A 14,066-nucleotide genomic window follows, 5' to 3' on the forward strand; every position below is an offset into this window, starting at 1 on the left:
TATTAGAAACATCTGAGGCTATTAATGATAACCTTATCTGCATGAAACAAAGAAAAATAAAAAAAGGCCAGCACTGAAAAAAGAACCAAAAAAATCCCTTTAGTCCTGTACAAGCCCTTTCTTTTTCTACAATGAAGATAGTGGCAGTGGAAAGTGGGTCATAGTTTGCTAAGAATTACCCAGGTTCCATTTGCTATTCTGAGCAAGCACTTAGTTGTTGTGAGTTCCTAAGTGAGGTGGAATTTATTTTAGGAAAGGCTGCCCAACTTTTTTAGAAATAAGAAAATAAAAATTTCTTAGGTGACTTTAATGGGCAATTAGACAATTCTACCTCTCCCTAACCAATAAACAAAAGCTGACTCATGAGTGAAAATACTTACCTAATTAGATCTACCCACCTTGTGTCTCCTTGCAAAATTTTTTTACAGATAGCTCATCTTACTTCCTTGATCATTTGACTGTCTCACCTGCATTAAATAAAATCAGTGTTGTGGGACTTCAGCTTTAAGAGACTTTCTAGTGCAATCTGGAACTTCCTTAGAGTTGTCCAGGTGGTGAGAATTTCAGCAGATGATTAGTTCTTCCCAAGATTCCTCACATTTTTAACATTGCTGATCATAGGACTAGGGGCTTAGGTAAAAGTTGCAGAGAGACGATTTCAACTTCATGTAACAACAAAAAATATAAAAATCATAACTATCACACAGAAGAATGAACTGTTTTGGAAGGTAAAATAACTAGAGGCGTTTTGTGTGAAGGCTACATAGTTAATTGCTGGTCAGGTAGTTGATTGCTTGTCAGGTAGGAGTCAAACTAGATGGCCTTTGAAGTTCTAATTTTGAAATTTCGTGATTCTGTGATATTGATAACAATCTATGTTGAATATTTGGCATCCCTTTAGGGGTGATGATCAGTAATAGCTCATTCATGCTAATAGTTGCAGTCAATCATAGTTCATGTATTTGCATTTACTGTGGATAGAGATAGTTATTAAAATTGACAACCAATCAGAGTGATCTTTCAAAGATAATGTTTCCAAAAATGTTGTTAGCTATTTGTCCATTTGTGGCTGAAGGTCCTAAAAATCCAATGTATACATTCATATTTTCCTTTGGCTATGAAAAATCCTATTCCTGTTCACTGTTCTGCCTTTTCATATCATAACCTAGACTAATTTCAGCTGGTTTACTAAAATGTTGGTTTGGATTGGAATTTGATTTGCTTATTAAATTTATAAGGCAGTAATGCTAGACTGACTTATTTTTGGCTACTGGAGTTTTCTTTCTTTTGAAGCTATAGAACATGTTGCTATGGTCAAACTCATGATCAATCAGCAACTTGACACAGCTTGTCTAGTGCCAATGGTCATTTTCTGTAGCCAGGAAAATGTAGGGAGTTTAGTTTCCTTTCTTTCAGGCAATTTGTATGATCTGATATTGAACAGGTGCTGAATCTCTAGGTTAATAAATGACATCCATGCTCAAGAATTCCTGAATACAAGCCAACCTGGAAGAAACATGATTTCCTGAACCAGTTCATAGCATTTTCATGATGCCACAGAGAGAGAAAAATAAATGCTCAGCCACCCTATGTATTTGGGCCACCCTGTCTCTCTGTCTGACTAAACTAACATCTTGGAAAAAAGATAGAGTTCCATTCCAAATTTAGATCAGAAAATTTGTAAACAGAAAAGCAAGTGATTCTATCATGATTTTCCACTACAAGCAGAATTTAGCAGGAGCATCTTTGTTTTAGTATATAACAATGGCATTACATTTTTGAGTTTGGTTATGTAAATATGATATTTCTGTAAAGAAAATATACCAGCACTGCTGTCTTTGTCATTCTCCCTCTATTAGATTGTAGCTTCCTTGAGGCCAGGGACTAGTTTGCTTTTATATAGGGTGTCCCAAAAGTCTTAGAGGCTATTAAAGCCTAAAATTACACTAAAGTTTTTGGGAAACCCTACATTTGCATCCCCAGTGCTTGATACATAAAATCTAATAAATACTTCATTCATTCACTCATTCAGTGATTCCCACCTTGAGCAAAACACAGCCAACATTTAAGACATCTATTCAGAAATTCATTGTTTAACTCTGCCCTACTTGTGGTATGTATCTTTTATTTGTGCATTTGGGGAATATTTATTTCACCGTTAGAGGTAGAGAAGCATATAGAGAGATAGAGAGGAAAGCACAACATATGGAAAACCAATTTAGCATTATATTGGCTAACTAATGTTTTGGAAAAACTAATTAAACTTACACTTCTTAATGTTAGCAATCAAATGTAATTAACCAAATGCATATAAGCATTAGTTTATATTATCTATCAGACAATGCAAACATTAACCCCACTAAGAACATATTAGGGCTTCCTGGTAAATATGTATCATATTAGTACTCAGTGACAGTATTTCCTCTCTTCTTAGCTAAAGGCCTTGTGTCTTCTTCCAACATGATTTTCCTGGCAAGTATGAAAATCTTAGTCAATTAGCACTGCCCTCAAATGAATACAGGGCATGCTTGAGTCTCAAGTATGGTGAATGCTGGTGCCAACCTTATTTACAATCCAAGGTCAGGCTGAAGACTTTGTCCCTGGTGGCTTTCTTATTGTTCTATGAATATTACCCAAATTCTAATTGGTGATTGATTACTGAAGCCTATGATGAAAGGAAACTTATCAATCAAATATAAAATTATTTTCAAGTGCTTGTCAGTTCACTAGATCTAAGGAACACACACATCATTAGCAGTTCTTTACCAAATTTGGAAGATATACATATGTCTTTACCAAACTATGCTACTCAAGTCCTTATCTTATTTCAGAAAAGCAACTTATATAAAAACTACATAAGACATGAAAGGAAAACTTAAAATACAATGGAGTCAATTATGTCAAGGCCACAAACGTTCTCGCTGTATATTGGGTAAAGCGTGTTTACTGATGAGAAAATTAATACTAAAACGGAAGGAAGGATACTGATTTAGATTTTTGACTCCACTTAGTCCCTTACTCTGCTAATGTCATGGCAACTTGATCTTTTCCATCTTCAATTTAATGAGTATTTGCAGAGTACCTGCTATCCCTCTATATACTCAGTACCGCAGTAGGAATTCCAGGATATAACAGAAAAGTGTATAGGTCCTTGTTTTCAAAGCACTCATATTTTTGTTTCATTTTTATTTATTCTTTTTGTATTGCCATTTTTCTTGTAGTCAAATTCATATATTCACTATAATGGGGAAAATGTAAAAGTTTATAAAATAGAGATGTTTGGACCACAAACTACAAGAGCTCTTCCTAAATTACCTATAGAACTCTGAAGTATTCTGAAAATTGTACTTGAGTGATCATCTAAAACTATCCAGGTTGAAACAAAGTTAATGTGCTACAAAGTTAAGTCATGTCTAATTTAGATGATGGGTCTGTGAGAGGTTGCCTTCCCAGAACCTTAGTCTCTCCCTCAGGTTGGATTGATCCTGATACAAAACTTTCATTGAAGGACCTTAAAAGAAATCTATGGGGGAATATACCTCTGAGCCTTCTGACAGCAGGTCAATGTATCGTGCCATTGATTCCTTCTAAATATGCCTCTATACTCTCTCTCTCACTCTGTATATGTGTTTATATATGTGTATATGTGTGTATATATGTATATGTGTGTGTGTGTGTGTACATTTGAAGATACTGCAAGCTATAATGGGAAATAATTCTTAGTTTGGTTTCAAGGACAATGGCAAGAAAGTAGATAAAAGAATAATTCTTTCAGAGTCACCATCATCGTATCACAGATACAATGCTGTAGGACACATTCATTTTCAATTCAGTGAATCTGCCGGTTTAACACTTGCTAGAAAGAGAGCTTTCACTATTAGATACCAAATATTTTGGCACAGGCATACCAGCTGTTCTAGGTTTGAATCCCCTGATGTGAACAATCAATGGGAAATATAGGGTCAAAAATGGGTTTGCCATTCCCTACAAGGGTCTGGAACCTATAGTCTCAAGGGTACATGTGGCCTTCTAGGTCTTCAAGTGCAGCCCTTTGAATGAATCTAAGCTTTACAGAACAAATCCCCTTAATAAAATGTTTTGTTCTATAAGACTTGGAATTGGTCAAAAGGTCACACCCAAGGACTTAGAGGGCTACATGTAGCCTTGAGGCCACAAGTTTCCCACCCCTTCATAGGAGGAGAAAACTAAAATTTTAGAAAGAGAAAAGTCTGGCTGCTCACATGATTGTAAATGGACAACATCCTTCTTGATCTACATGAGAGATCATGACTAGCCATGTCATAGGTTGATCAAACAATGTCAAGATAAAAAGGGGCAAGAGAATGTAAAGGAACAAAGAAGGTGAAAGAGAAACTATTCTAGTTATGCATATGGAAGTCAAAAGCAAAGGGGTAACAAAGATGTCCTTTAACTTGCACCCTAGTATGAAGCCATTTTACAATCTCTGAGACATTTCAGTCACAGAAAAGGAAAACAAATGCATATATATTAGTTGACATAGTAAATTCAAATCCAGTCTTTAACATACAAAGTCTTCAGTTTTTGCGATACAGAAAAGATACTTTTCAATATTTCTGTGTGTTTTTGGTGGACATAAGAGAGAAAAGTCTTAAAGATGTTTAATTTGTTATTTGCATATGTATTAGGTGCTAACTACTGGAGAAAGGAGGAGGATAAATAGAACTATTCAATTAGATCTCCACTATATACTCAGAAAGACATGCACACACAGGTATATGTACACACACAGATACATACCACATAAAACTATAGGCAGTATCCAACACTTTGGATTTTGAATGAAAGAATATATCCTATAAGAAGTAGAAAATGCCAAGTCAAATGACAGGAAAATGCTGAACAAACAGCTACATGCAGATTTTTGGCACACTTCAAATTTTTATGACACCTATTAAGAAGTGACATTGTCTGCTTTTGTAAAACTCTGGGGCCATCTAGCTCCTTTTCACCATTTATTCCAACTTTCCAAAAACCATGAATGAAGATTTTTGTTAGCTTCATTTTTTGACACTTGGTTAAAATTTTCTGCAATATCTGAAACATGATAATCCTCTTCATTGATATCTTTAAGCTTGATGGCTTTGCTATCTAACACTTGTCTTTAGAATTGTTGAGCTAACTTCCTAAATTTGTTAAGCTGTCATCACCAAGCTGGCTTAATATTCCAGGAAACACTTATGTGATTGGCTTGCCTTCTGCATGGTGAGTAATTGAAAAAGTTGTTTGTAGAGAGGGAGGTCTGGTTCTTGCAGTTGGTGAAATGAGTAACTTTACTATCATCTTTAAGCATTTTTAGCTCTTCTATACCAGCAACATTATTCAAAGTCAATTTGTTATTTAATTTTTTTAGAGAACTCTGAAGCTTTCAAAAATTATTCTCAGTTGTGGATTCTTTATTCATCAACTACTTTCTCCAATTTTTCCTCTTGCTTTTCTCTGTACCTGAGCTCAGTAAATTTTTCATGATTCAAGATATTAGACTTTCTCGTGTTGGCACAGATGCTTGCTTGGATGGCAGTAAGATCAATATTTATTGTTTTACAAGCAAAGCTTGCTTAAATACCTGAAAAATCAAAGAATAGTATTCAACAAAATATAATTAAGGGACAAATCTGTTACCTAGCACAAAAGCCACATGATCTCTATTTTCATACTTTTTGATTCCATTGACCCAAAAAACACCCAATGCTTTGACTACCTTCTTGGGCCCAACGGCAATAATGGAAACAAACCATTTTCTACAAGACAACAAAAAACAAATGTACTCTATTCCCAAATTTATGACATAAAGAATTGATCTACTTGAATTTATTTTATAGGTTGTTTATGCTTTCCATTTAAAAGAATGAATTACAAGATGGAATAAGGAGGTATCAGTGAAGCACAAGTGAGTGCATCAAAATAGTGGTGGGTAAATGGACAAATTCTGTTAAAAATGTGGAAAAAGGATAGATTTCACTGTAGTCCTGGACAGCCTAAAGAATAGGCATAATCATGTCATTTCCTAATGATGAGGGCCCATGTTATAGCAAAGATGATGGTCCTGCTGTCAGTAAGTATTAGGGACCTGAAATGCAGCATTGAGAAATACTAAAGGAGCCTATGCTTCTAAAAAACAAAGAAACACATATATGACAGAAATGTTCTTGGTCTTGAGGCAATATGATGTCAGTGCCATAAGATGTCCTTTTACTACTAGAGATGATAAAGAGGAAGAAAAAGATCATAAAGGTAAAGAACTGATGACAAAGAGTTCTCCCTTGTTTCAGGCTGCTGTGTAGAAGTACAAATCTTAAAACTGTTTTTAGCAAAGAAAAAATGTATCTTACATAAGATTTTGATTAGCAAAATATTCTTAATTATGGAGAATAAGCTTGATATTACCATAATTTTCATGGATATTTCTCTCTTTAATTATCATTAAGAATTTTATTAGCCCAATTTTTAAAAAAAATTATTTTGAATCCCAAATTCTCTCATTCTCTCCAACCACTTCCCAACCCATTGAAAAGGCCAGAAGTATAATACTCATTATTCATATAAAGTCATGCAAAACATTTCATCATTAGCCATGTTTTGAAAAAAAAAAAGAAAAAGAAAAGGAAAAAAAAAGTGATCCAGTCTGCACCCTGAGTCCATTTGTTCTCTGTCTGGAAGTGGTATATAGCATTTTACACCATAAGTCCTTTTGTGTTGTGGTGAATCATTGTACTGATCTGAGTTGTTGTTTTTTACTATTGCTTATCAATCTAATATTGCTGTTAGTGCATAGATTATTCTCTTGGTTCTGCTCACTTAAGTTTTCATTAGCTCATAAAATATTCCCAAATATTTCTGCAACCATTCCCTTCATCATTACTTACAATATATTTTATTATATTCTATCACATTAATATTCAATAACTTATTCAGCCATTCCCTAATTGATGGACATTTCTTCCATCCTTAATTCTTCGCCATCACTTAAAAGAGCTGCTATAAATATTCTTGTACAAATTGGACATTTTCCTTTAATCTCTTTGTGCAGTGAAGGTATGGACCTTGCAGTGATGTTAATGGCTCAAAGGATATACACAGTTTTATAGCCCTATATGCAAAGCTCCAACTTGTTCTCCCGAGTTGTTGGGCTAGTTCACAGCTTAACCAACAGTACATTAGTGGACACATTTTCCCATATGCCCTTCAGCATTTGCCATTTTCCTTTTCTGTTGGCCAATTTGATGGGTGTGAGGTAGTATCTCATGGTTGTTTTAATTTGTATTTCTATATTTATTAGTGATTTAGAACATTTTTATTTGACTATTGATAACATAAATTTCTTCCTCTGGAAACTACCTTTTCATATCTTTTGACTATCAGTTGAAGAATTCATCTTATTTTTTATAAATTTGGCTAACTTCTCTATATAATTGAGAAATCAGACCAGAGAAACTAGCTGTAATCTTCACCCCCACCAGTTTCCCACTTTCCTTCTAATTATGGCTTTATTTGTTTTGTTTATACAATAACTTTACTTTTATGTAGTCAAAATTATCCATTTTACCTCCCATCAACTTATCTCTTGTTTGGTCACGAATTCTTCCCCATCTGAAGATCAGATGGATAATTTGTTCCATGCCCCCTCGTATCACCATTTATATCTGTAATTTTGAGCATATATTATTGTATATTCTGAGATGTTGGTCAATGCCTAGTTTCTACCAAACAATCTTCTAGTTTTCTTAGTGGTTTTTGTAAAATAGGGAGTTCTTGTTATAATAACTAGAATCTTTGGGTATATCCAACTAAGCCATTGTGCACTTTTGCTTCTATATATTGTTTGCCTAATCTACTCCACTGATCACAGTCTATTTCTTATCCATTGCAAATTGTTTCAATGATTACCACTTCATAATTTAGTTTAAGATTTAGTACTGCTAGCCCACTTCCTTCACATTTTTTTCCCATTGGTTGTCTGGATAGTCATGTTCTCCAGGTGAATTATAGTATTAGTTTTTCTGGCTCTACATAATAATTCTTTGGTAGTTTGATTGTTATAGCACTGACTAAATTAATTTATGTTGTACTGTCATTTTTATTACATCAGCTTCTCCTGCCCATGAGCAATTAACATTGCTTCATTTGTTTAGATTTGTCATTATTTTTGTGAAAAGTGTTTTGTAATTGTTCTTATACAGTTTCTGTGTGTTTCTTGCCAGGTAAGTACTCAAATATTTTACACTTTCGGCAGTTATTTTAAATGGAATTTCTTAGTCCAGTTTTTTTTTCTGATGAGTTTCGTTGGTAAGATAGAGAAATGCTTATTATTAGTGAGGATTTGTTTTATATCCTGTAACTTTGCTAAAGTTAAACTAGGTTTTTAGTTGATTCTCTTACATTCTATAAGTATGCCATCATATCATCTGCAAAGAGTGATGTTTATTTCCTTGTGGCCTATCCTTTTTCTTTCTTCCTGTCTTATTGCTGTAGATAGCATTTCTAATACATTATTAAATAAAAATGGTGATAATGGATATCATTACTTTATCCCTGAACTTATTGAAAAGGCTTCAAGTTTATGTCCATTACAGATAATGTTTGCTCTTGGTTTTTTATGCTATTTACAACTTTAAAAAAAGTTCCATTTAATCCTGTAATTTCTAGTGTTTTAAATAGGAATGGATATTGTATGTTGTCAAAAACCTTTTTTCTGCCTCTATTGATATAATCACATAATTTTTGTTGTTTTTTGTTATTGATGTGATCACCTATTTTTCCTAATGTTGAACCAGCCCTGCATCCCTAGTGTAAACCAAACCTTGTCATAGTATGTGATATTTGTGTTTTATTGCTATAATTTCCTGGCTAATATTTTATTTAAAATTTCTGCATCAATATTCATGAGGGAATTGGTCTTTAGTTTTCTTTCTGTTTTTGTTCTTTCTTGCTTAGATATCAAAACCATATTTGTGTCATAGAAGGAATTTGGTAGGACTACTGCTTGTTTTTTCAAACAGGTTGTGCAGTATTGGAATTGAGTGTTCTCTAAATGTTTGGTAGAATTGTAAATCTATCTAGTCTTATGGTATTTTTGGGAGGGAGCTGATTTGTGAATTGTTTAATTTCCTTTTAAGATAAGGCAATGGGGTTAAGTGACTTGCCCAGACTCACACAGCTAGTAAGTGTTGTATGTCTGAGGCTGGATTTGAACTCAGGTCCTACTGAATCCAGGGCCAGTGCTCTCTCTACTGTGCCATCTAGCTGCCCTGCTAAGATAGGGTTTTAAGTATTATATTTCTTCTTCTGTTAACCTGGGTAATTAATATTTTTTTTTTTGTAAATATCCATTCATTTCACTTGGACTTACTTAGCTTATGGGAATATAACAGCAAAATAGTACTTAATAATTGCTTTAATATCACCTCTAGTGGTTGTAAATTCACCCTTTTAATTTTTGATGCTGGTCAATTGGTTTTCTTTTTTCCTTTTATTTCTAAATTTTTACATTTTTTTTAGACAATTGAGGTTAAGTGACTTTCCCAGGGTCACACAGCTAGTAAGTGTCAAGCATTTGGTCTGAGGTCAGATTTGAACTCAAGTCCTCCTGACTTCAGGGTCTGTGCTCTATCTACTATGCCACCTAGCTGCCCCTCTTTTTCCCTTTTAAAAAATAAAATTAGCCAATGGTTTATCTATTTTATTTCTTTTTCATAAATGCAGTTCTTAGTTTGGTTTATTCCCAGGGTTTTTTTTTTAGCTTTCAAATTTATTTCACTTTTCATTTTCATGATTTCTAGTTAGTTTTTTTTAATTGAGGATTTTCAGGTTTTCTTTTTCTAAGCTTTTAAAAAATTACATTCCCCATTCATTCATTTGCTGTTTCTCTTTTTATTGATTTATACATTTTGAGATCTAAACTTTTCCCCAAAATACTTCTTTGGCTGCATCCTACCAATTTTGCTATTTTGTCTTATTGTTGTCTTTATCTTTAATGAAACTGATTGTTTCTATGATTTGTTATTTGACTCAATCAGTCTTTAGAATTGGATTATTTAGTTTCCAATTATTTTAAAAATTATACTTAAAAGGCTCTTTATTAAATGTAAATTTTATTACATTATCGTCTTAAAAGGGTGCATTTAGTATTCCTGCTTTTCTTCATTTGTGAATTTTTTAATTTCTTAGTGGTTAATTTTTGTGAAGGTGCCATGAGCAGCTGAAACATGTTACACTTATTTCTATTCTTAATCAATATTCTCAAGTCTTACTATGTCTTTTCTAAAATTCTGTTCTTATCATTTTTCATTTTTATTTTATGGTTAAACTTATCTACATCTTAGAGGGTATAAATTGAGGTTGTTTCTAGTATAGTTTTACTCTATTTCCTGCTATAACTAATTTAAATTTTACTTCAAGAATTTGAATGCTATGCCTTGGTCTCTATATGATCAGCATGGATATTCATTCATTCATTGTACATGGTATCTTTTAGCAAAATGTGCTTTCCTCTGATTATCTCTTTTAGTTAGACCTATTTTTGGTTTTGCTTTGTTTGAGATCATGATTGCTCCTTCTGTCCTCCTTGCCCCCCCTTTTTTATTTCTGCTGAAGTATAATAGGTTCTGCTCTAGGCCTTTATTTTGTCTCTGTGTGTTTTTTGGTTTCCAATATGTCTCTTGTATACAATATATTGTTAAATCTAGTTTCTAATCCATTCATGGATGAGTTTATCCTATTCACATTCACACTTATGATTACTAAATGTAATGTAAGTAAATGTATCCTTTTTTTAACTCAATCCCTTTGCCCACTGTCCATTTTTCTTCTGAATCCCCTATTCTACTCTCCCTCTTTCCAGCCTCTTCACTTTTCATTTGTCATTCCTACTTAGCCGTTTCTACTTTTCATTTACTGTCCTACTTCCCTGTTGAGTAGAATGAATTTCTATACCTAACTATATGTATGTATATATGTATAGGTGTTTATGTAAATAATTCTATTTTTGAACCAGTTCAGATTAGAGTGATGTTTAAGTGTTATCCATTCTCTCCCCCCACCATTTCCCCCTCTGTTGTAAAAACTTTTGTGCAACTCTTTTATCTGAGATAATTTTCTCCATTACTCCCTTCCCTTCCCCCTTCTCTCAATGTCCCCCTTTTTATCCCTTCCATTTTTCTTTTGAGATCATCTCAACATATAGACTAACACCATTCCCTGTATCAAAATAGGGACCCCCACTGCACTAATAAAGGTATCATTATTACCATTTCGGAATATAAACAACTTAACCTTATTAAGTCTCTTATCATTTCTCACTCATGTTTACCTTTTTATGCTTCTCTTCAGTCTTGTGTTTTAATATCAAATTTTGTATTCAGCTCTGTTTTTTTTTTCATTAAGAAGTGTGCACGTGAGGATATGTGAAAGTCCTCTATTTCCTTACATGCCAATTTATTTTTCTTGTAAGATTAAACTCTGTTATGTTGGGTAGATTGGTCTTGGTTGTAATTCCAGCTTCTTTAACTTCCAGAATATCATTCTAAGCCCTCTAATCCTTTAATGTAGTAGCTGCTAAATCTTGTGTAATCCTCAATGTAGCTCCATGATATTTGAATAGTTTCTTTCTTGCTGCTTGTTGTATTTTCCCTTTGACCTGGGAACTCTGGAATTTAGCTATAATATTCTATGGAACTTTCATTTTATGATTCCTTTTAGGAGATGATGGGTGCATTCTTTTAATTTCTATTTTACACTGTGGTTCTAGGATATTGGGACACTTTTCCTTGATAATTTCTTGAAAGATGATATGTAGGCTCTTTATTTGATCATGGCTTTTAAGTAGTCTAGTAATTTTTAAATTATCTCTTCTAATTCAATTTTCAAAGACATTTCTCATTTTCTTCTATTTTTTTTCAGTCTTTTGACTTAATTTCCAATATTTATTACTGTCTGATATAGATTTTAGCTTCCACTTAACCAATTCTATTTGTAAGGAATTATTTTCTTGAGTGAGGTTTTATACCTCTTTTATCATTTGGCCAACTCTGATTTTTGAGAAGCTCCCCCGCCCCCTGTACTTGTTTGTGCCTCTATTACTAAGCTGTTAACTCTTTTTTCACAATTTTCTTGCATTTCTCTTTCTTTTTCAAATTTTTCCTTTATTGCTTTTATTTTATTTTTAATTATTTTGCTCTTTCTTGTGCTTTTCTGGGAATTCTTTAGGACTTGTATGCAATCTGCATGTTTTATTGATGCTTTACTTGGAATTATTTTTAAGTTATTGTCTACTTTTCAGTTTTTGTCTTGGGTTTCCCTGCCATCATACTAGTTTTTTATATTCTGGTTCCTTTTCTGTTCTTTATTGACTTTTTTCCAGTTTATTTCTTCACTTAGGACTTTATGTTAGAGTTAGACCCTGCACATTACTAGGGGTGAGGGGTTTATGGCCAGATCTTTTGATTTTTGTGTCCTTCTGTTTTTACAGCTTGGTCTGGAAGCTTGTAAATTTTCAGCAAACTTAAAATGTGGTATGAGTTGGGGAAGCTTCTGGTCATTGCCCTTCTGGTCTGTACTCTAGGTCTTACTGAGATATGGCTCCTTTTCCCTTGGCACTGTACCCTGTCTTCTCCATCCTGAAACTATGACCCAAAACTGGGTAATGGACAATGATGCTGGCAAATAACACCTAATCCTATACCAAATATGAACACAGCTGTCCTCTACCATTTCTTTCTGATGAAATACTCAGTCTTTTTATTGTCCATGGGTCCTGGGCACTGGGCCCTCCCTGTGCCACTACTGCTTTTGCTGTAGCCACCCTCAAGGTCCACAGCTTTGGCTACTTCCATGGAATTGTGTCTGTGGCCAATCCCCACTCTAGTGTCCATAGACTTCTCTTCCTGTCCTCCTTAGCTGCCTTTGGCTGGAAAAATGACTCATTGTGACTTTTTTTTGATTTTGTCAATTTGCTGTGATGTGCTTTCTAAAGTTCATTGAAGGGGTATGTTGAGAGACCTCAGCAAAAATTCTCACTTCAATATCTTATCTTCACTCCAATAGCCCTACATTTTTAAAGTTGGTTTCTTCTAAAATCCATATTCTCACAATAAAATATCATTGAGAAAATACAATGGAAACAGTTATAAGAAATGAACCTCTTTTAATTAAGTAGGGAATCATAATTTGCGTTTTCAGTATCTAAATGAAATCAGAAAATGCTTCTATATAACCCTTAGTTTAGTGCCTGGCACATAGTAGATGATTAATAATGCTTATTGAATGATTGATTTATAACAGGTTTACTTGGTTATAACTAATCATCCAGTTACCAAATATTTCTCTTCCCACAATGACTAGTGGCATTATTTTACCTTTGAGCTTAAACTTGATTGAACTGCTACTGTAGAAGGAACCCTCTGTGATATGTCACTATGTCTTTAATTCCTAATATATTGTCTTTTAAAGGGTAGATATAAAATGGTAAGGGTAATGAATATTTACAGATATAATTTATTTAAATTTGTTGCCATAAGACATAAAGGCAAGGCTTTGGACAAGGAGGTATGTTATTTTTTTCACTTAGTCTTTTGTTATTTCCTTGTCAATTACATACCAATGGTGAAGATCTTGGAAATAAAGCTCATTTTTTTGGGGGGGGGCACAAACTCTATGGTTCCTCCAATTTTTTTTGAACAAAGGCCCTGAAATATATGGGTTTTTTTTGTACTCAAGATGCCAGTTAGTAATTTGACAAGAATTAAAGTGAATTTTATAACCTTAAGTTAGATAGTAGTCTGGGAACAGAGACTTCAAATCACTAATAGATACAATTAAAAGAATAAACTTAATATTAGACTGGAATATTCTATTTTCCTTTGCCATCTTTTCCTGTCTAAGTTTGTTGGTTAATGGTCTCAGCAAAATGCTAAAAGAGCTATGAGTTTGTTCTTGTTATGGAGAATCTTTATAGATATGTCACTTAGCAGAGAAAAGAGAAGCCAGTTAATGCCCACAAAGAGCTAAAGTTCAACAAGTAGTAGCAGAGA

At 33.6% G+C, this 14,066-nt stretch overlaps 1 pseudogene; it reads right to left on the reverse strand.

Annotated features, from left to right (window-relative positions):
• Positions 1-4,987: 4,987 nt before the first annotated feature.
• LOC110220434 (transcription factor BTF3 homolog 4 pseudogene) lies at positions 4,988-5,332 on the reverse strand (annotated as a pseudogene).
• Positions 5,333-14,066: the final 8,734 nt, after the last annotated feature.

Source organism: Phascolarctos cinereus, unplaced genomic scaffold (assembly GCF_003287225.1).
Source record: "Phascolarctos cinereus isolate Bilbo 61053 unplaced genomic scaffold, phaCin_HiC Scaffold_4;HRSCAF=312, whole genome shotgun sequence".
Classification (NCBI taxonomy): Eukaryota; Metazoa; Chordata; class Mammalia; order Diprotodontia; family Phascolarctidae; genus Phascolarctos; species Phascolarctos cinereus.